Source organism: Nilaparvata lugens, chromosome 2, assembly GCF_014356525.2.
Source record: "Nilaparvata lugens isolate BPH chromosome 2, ASM1435652v1, whole genome shotgun sequence".
NCBI lineage: Eukaryota > Metazoa > Arthropoda > Insecta > Hemiptera > Delphacidae > Nilaparvata > Nilaparvata lugens.
In genome coordinates, this window is record NC_052505.1 from 79,875,155 (window position 1) to 79,881,686 (window position 6,532).

Sequence of the window (6,532 nt, forward strand, 5' to 3'; positions counted from 1 at the left end):
TGACCGTAAAGTTGCTTAAATAAAGCCGCTGCTTTTCTATTAAACAGGTATAATAACCAATTTAAATGCTATATTTTGAAAGGCAAACTTGCAATTAACATATTCTAATTTGCAGGCTCTGGTAGAGAGGGAGGGAAGGAAACAAACAACGTGATATTCTCGTCGAGCTTTTCAATCTCTTAAGTAAATGGAAATTATTTTCGATCGCGATGGAAAACTCGTAAAAATTCACAATTTTACTGGCGTTGTCTCAGCGGGCTCGTGAAGGGCCGGCGCATTATAGTATCCGTCCAACAGGTGACCAGACGATCGCGTTAAAAATTTTTATTTTGGATCGGAACAGAAGTAATTATAATGTAAAATAACATAAATTGTTAGCTAGGAAGAGAGACTTTGGTCTCGGATGTTGTCGAAGAAGGGGGAGGGGGATTAGTCTTGGGTGGTCTGGACGTCGGACCACACACGTGGAGGCCCCGACACGCACACACACACATACACGCGCTCGCACGCCCGCAGGCCAATGTGTGCGCGCGCGACAAACAGCTCGACTACTGTGATCACAATAAAAACATATTATTATATTGTTAGGGTTTCAATATACTATTCTAATACTGTAATCGACCGGGAAGCAATCTGGAGAAGAAGGGATGATCTACACAAAAGCGTCAATCAGTGGTCGGACGTCGATCAATGATCGAAGAAAGTTGGACCTACTATCAATTGGCTTGCCCCCATAACTACCTCCCCCCACCAATCATACCGTGACCAACTCCACGCAATACAAGGCCATACAACTATATTTTGAGTGTAACTATAGTACCAGCATAAGCGGCTTCCTTTCTGATAGAGAATCACTTGGTAATCGAACAGTTGTGATTGAATTCTAGATGCGGCTTCTTTTTGTGGCTGGTTGTACGATAAAATATGTCAAATCAAATCGGTGTACTAGCTTCAGTTGTACCTGACATAATCCCGTCATTCACCTGGACAGACGGATAGACGGTCCGGTCCCATTATCTACTGATTTAATAATCTGGTAATGATTTTGAGGAATAATTCATTTGGACTTAGCTTAATAAGCTCATTATCTGTACGTAGATGCATTCTACCGTCCAAATATAAATGTATGAAAAAAAGGAATAAATCATTGTATTTTCGTAATGATGAGTAGTGAATCGCTGTTCACTATTCTATTTTATTTCAATGGTACTTCATCTACTGAAACAAGAAATATGGTTTCCAGACAGACGTCATGGAGTATAAGAGATTTTTAATAAATGCTGGACTCAAAAATCAATGGATTTTATTTTTGCATAATTCTAAATCAAGTTATAATCATTATGTATTTTTTTATAATGATGATTTTTTTTTTCTGTATGTTGACCACGAATACTGGTTAGAGTGGTCAACTTAGTTCCTACTTTTTCAAATTGTAATTTGTTATGTTTTTTGTGAAAGGAATCAATAAATTTCATTTTCATTTTCATATTACAAAACACAGAAAAAAGAAATTTGACTTTCGTCACAGAAAAAGGACGAAGGACTGAATAAATTTTGTTGTCCAACGAGCTTGACCTGTAAAAAGGTTCGAAGATTACGTGTTCAAAATTTGAAGCTGATTGATCAATTCTCTCTAAAGTATTTGTAGAACATACAAACAGACGGACAACGACTTTGGGCTCTGGTAAATCAAAAGTGAGAGCTCGCTGACGCTCGTTCAATTAAAAGGCAGGTTTTCGAGAAATTGTATATCTTGCAAGCAATAAAAAAAATTCTATATCATCCTGCTTTTCCAAACTCATATCTCATTATTTTATGATAATGTGTTATCTATCATTGTTGAATGGATAAATATCAGATAGCATACTTGCGAATAGTCTATCACGAGTAAATGGAAATCAGAATACCTACTCCATTCAACTGTTGGGGGAGAGATTGACCCTTCACCCAGAGGTCGGATGGCATATAATCTCTCAGATTGGATGGTGACGATCATCCAGTACTTCTAGAGGATTGGTAAATGCTAAAGACCAGCTGCAAGAATTGCTTGTCAAAGTACAAGCCAACAGCTTATGAGTGAATCACTTTAAAAAAATGAAAATCGGTCTAGATGTACAGTAGCTTGAAATTTATTCAATAATTCAAAGCTGTAATATAATCTGATAGCTTAATATCCGAGATAAGTATCATTTCATTAAATTCTCTTCAAGCCACATCATTCCTATTTTTTGGAATTAAACATTACGTCTTTCTTGTTACTATTTATTACAAGAAAACAATTTATAATACTGTTTAAATGGAAGTTTTTTCCCAAGAGTTGAGATCTACCGCAGTTATTGAAAGTTTCAAAATTTCAAATTTCCAAGGAATGCGGATGATGATGGTTTATATTTTAGAGAATGAGAGAAACTTATGATGAGCCAGCTATTTATTGTATTAATTGTTTAGTCTTGGTCAATCACGAGTTTTGTTTGAGAAAGAATAATTGTTAATAATTAAACAATTTTCATTGTATTTTCCAACCGATTGCTACTTTCCTACAACGTTCTTGTGATTTGTAAAACTATGTGATCATCAAGCAGTAATACAATAGAGCTTGGAGACAGACACATCATGCGACATTCATTCTTGAAATTTAAATAGATGATTGGAAAATGAGTAAAGTTCCAAAAAGTTAGTTTATATAATTTCTCACACTAGATTCCAATCATATAACGATACATCATTTTATAAATGCAATAATTTATTATCCTGTATACAAATCAGTTTAAATTTCAAATTTACATAGAACAATAATTGGCCTAATAACATATTACATATTATGATGTAATATATAGGCCTACATAATTTTAAGATAAAATATATATTAGACAGAATAAATAAATATATAGACCGTAGGAGCCTTCGTCAACGCCATTCAACCCCATGACGATGAGAAGAAGATTCTGCTGGTAGGAGAAAGTGAGTGGTTGAAATGTCGTCAATAATTTCATTTATTTATTCAATTTCAAATGCAACTCTTTACGAGTATTTTAAGCCCAGGTGATAATGAGTATCATGTAATAAAAGTATCATCATCTATCACTCCGGCTTGATTTCGAATTTCATAAAAATATTAGGTAAAATGATCACCTGTTAAAATTCATATTGATCAGGCACTGGCCACTGGATATATTTTATCCATGAGAGTATTGACGTTTTTCGCACTGCCATGCGTTTTGCAGTTTGGAAGCGGGGGTTATTTTTTAAATATGTATATCCAAGATAAAAATTGAATCAATTAAAAAAAGTCCATGTTAATACGACTCGAATGAGGGTTTCCTGAATCCTGATTAACGTACGGTACCTACAACTATTATAATCAAAATACGGCTTGATCAAGGTTTTCCTGGATACTTAATTAAGTACGGTACCTACCACCTACCTATTACAATCATAATACGGCTTGATCAAGGGTTTCCTGGATCCTGAATTAAGTACCTACCATACTACTCCCACCACCACCACCTATTACCACAGATAGGCTCAAGTCTATGTAGATTATTCGTGCTATTAAGTGGATGCAGAAACAAATAAACTTGAATTATTGCGTAATAGTGGCACAGTTCATGTTTCTCTCTCCAGAGACCTCATAGTCTTACCAGCAGAACAAGCAGCCAGCATGAGTTCTACATAGTGAACATGTATCGAATTAACATAATTTAAATTCAAGTGCCATCAAGTCTGTGACTCATGTAGTTTTGACTATTAGATTACACCTATTCCAGTAATTTAGATTAGGCTCCCCTGGACGCTTGTAGCAGAATTTATGTAATCTGAATTCAATTGTGGTGGGAATGGGAGATGAAACACGAGCTTTGATAGCGACCATATGTCACCGTGGCCACGCAAATAAGTTTTATTGCCGAGTCGTCTTGGCTAGCACAATGAGTCGGGCTCGAAATTTCCAAAACGAGTTCTGTACGAGTACACCTGGGACAGGGAATCGAAGGCTTAGTCGTTCTACGATTCGAAACGACAACATTATAAACAGTTTTACACCATAAGTGCTCCGAGACCACCAACCTCGATGGCTCAAACGATCGCATCTCCGAACAATCGATGCCTAGACTTTTTTGCATGTCGTGCCCTTTCCGGATTATGTTTTCGTTTAAACTGAATAATTAACGGCCGCAGTCTTGTGATACGATTGATCCAACATTATACACAGGGTTGGCTTTGCTAGGTAATAGATCGGACAGAAGATAGGAAACAAACAACTATAACTCACTTACAATAGAGAACGATACAACAATCAAATCGAATGACTTGATCCACACAGGGGGATTGGTTTGAAAAATGTCAAGGCTTGAAGAACAATCTCGCACCTCTATACAGTGTTGAAAGGGCTCCGATATCAGTTTACAAGCAGGAATTTGAGGCATCTTGAAATAAACTTCCTTTTCAAGATGACGTTCCTCAAGTTGTGTGATCTCTACTCCCCCGACAAAGAATCGTAGAGGGGTGGAGGAAGTGAAAGAGATCAGGCAAGAAGGGAAAAGATGAACAGAGAGAAGGAATGGAAGAGAAATGTTTATGAGAGAACGCAGATGAGTGGTATGATTCTAGTTTTTCTACGCAGAGAAATACTATATCCAACTGCACGAAAATAGGCTGATGAGAATTGGAACGGTTGAGTACCTCCTCACTTCCTGCCAACTCTCACTCATAGATGTTGCCAATTTGTAAGGTGTATTATGGAAATATTAATTAATTCCTATTTATAATGAGCTGTGAACAAGGCTGATCAACTCTTATTTGACAACGTTGCACTCATTTGTTCCAATTTCCATCAGGCTATTTAAGTGCGGTTAACGATAGCTCTGTCACTATATACATTCGTGCCACTATATACATATATTGTAGTCCTGATTTTTTAATATAACTTATTGTTTGGATACCTAAAAGAAGTCTAGAACAAATTTTCTTATGATAGGAGTTCCCTTGTGGTGAATACAGGCTGCCTCAAAAATTTCAAATTTGTTTTTCCTGATCTAGTATTTAGCAATTTCCGCCAAAACCAGCCAACGAACTGAAAAACTCATTTCCACCTATTTAGATGGTAAAATTCCGAGAATAATGAAATCTTTCGCAACTCTCTATCTTCAATTAGTACTGTGTTGAATAATGAATTAAAAAATGAGTCAAATTTTCTAGAAACTTGCATTTTGATGTAATAATCAATTATTAATTGATCAAATAATGGAAGTAATAATAACTGAGAAAAGTGATGGAAATTAATAGATCTCCAGTGCTCATATAGAATTGAAATTATCTTCACTGAATATATGCGTTTGTAGCACTTTTTCACATTCCACAAACGAACCCTGGGCAAAGTAGAAGTATATGAGCCCTTCCTTTCTACCCACTTCAGAATTGAATTGGAATCACAAGAAAGTCAATAAAAGTCAAGGAGGTTATAGATATATATATGAATATTGCAATGTGGTCTACACAAATATTCCTTATCAGATCTTTGCTGAAATCAGAAGAATAGTCTTATCAGTTTCCAAATTAATCGGTGCTATGTGATTTTAGATAGATATTTGCTGTTATAATAGTGATTAAATATACAATTCAAAGCAAATCGGATGAATTCATTGAGTTCAATATGAATTCATTTGAATCGGAATATCGGATAGCGAAATAGTTGAGGATGTTGAAGATTGAATCATGATTAGGTGGGCGGTGAAACGAACTATATATAATGAGGTCCACGTTATAATGGCAGTGTTTGATTAGCAATGGTATTGCTATCCTTGTCTATCATTCAGCAAAGCGGATAGCGCTATCTCTTTCTCGCTTTGCTCTGTTGCCAGATCGTCTTTCAACAATGTAGATTTTATCATTAATTAACTACCTAAATATTTCATCTTAACTATGAAAATTAATAATTATAAAATTATTGGGAAATATAATTTCTTGCTTAATAAAATATAATTGATTATTTTAAACGAGAATGAACAGTTAATATTAATTATTACATCAATAAGCCTGTATCAGCTAACGTCTTTAGAAGGCATTGACAAGACAGAGGATCGGCAACGTTGTTCTCCTATCTTTCTCCTCAGCTATTATAATGTGGACCTCACTATAGTTATCTTTCCCTCAGAAATGGGTGGAGAGGGAACTTAGAAGTTGTGATACTACTCCTACTGTTTATTATATTGTTGGGCATATGACGATTCAAACGATCTGCCTTCTGATATCCTTCCGAGCATTTGAGGAAAAAACAACTATGTACCTCTCCGCTGCAACTCAATTTGATTTCTAATGACGTGGTGGAGAGAAAGAACGGTGGAGACTGTAGGCAGCTTGGTAGACATCGCCGCTGAATTAGCAATTAGTGATGCTCCTATCCAAACAAATCAAGATGCTATCGACCAGGTTCTTCACATATCTGCTAGAAACCAGCATCAAGCTTCAGCACAGATCACAGTCAACAGTGAATTCAATTAAAAATGTCTATTTTGTTATCCTATGCTTCCACGTT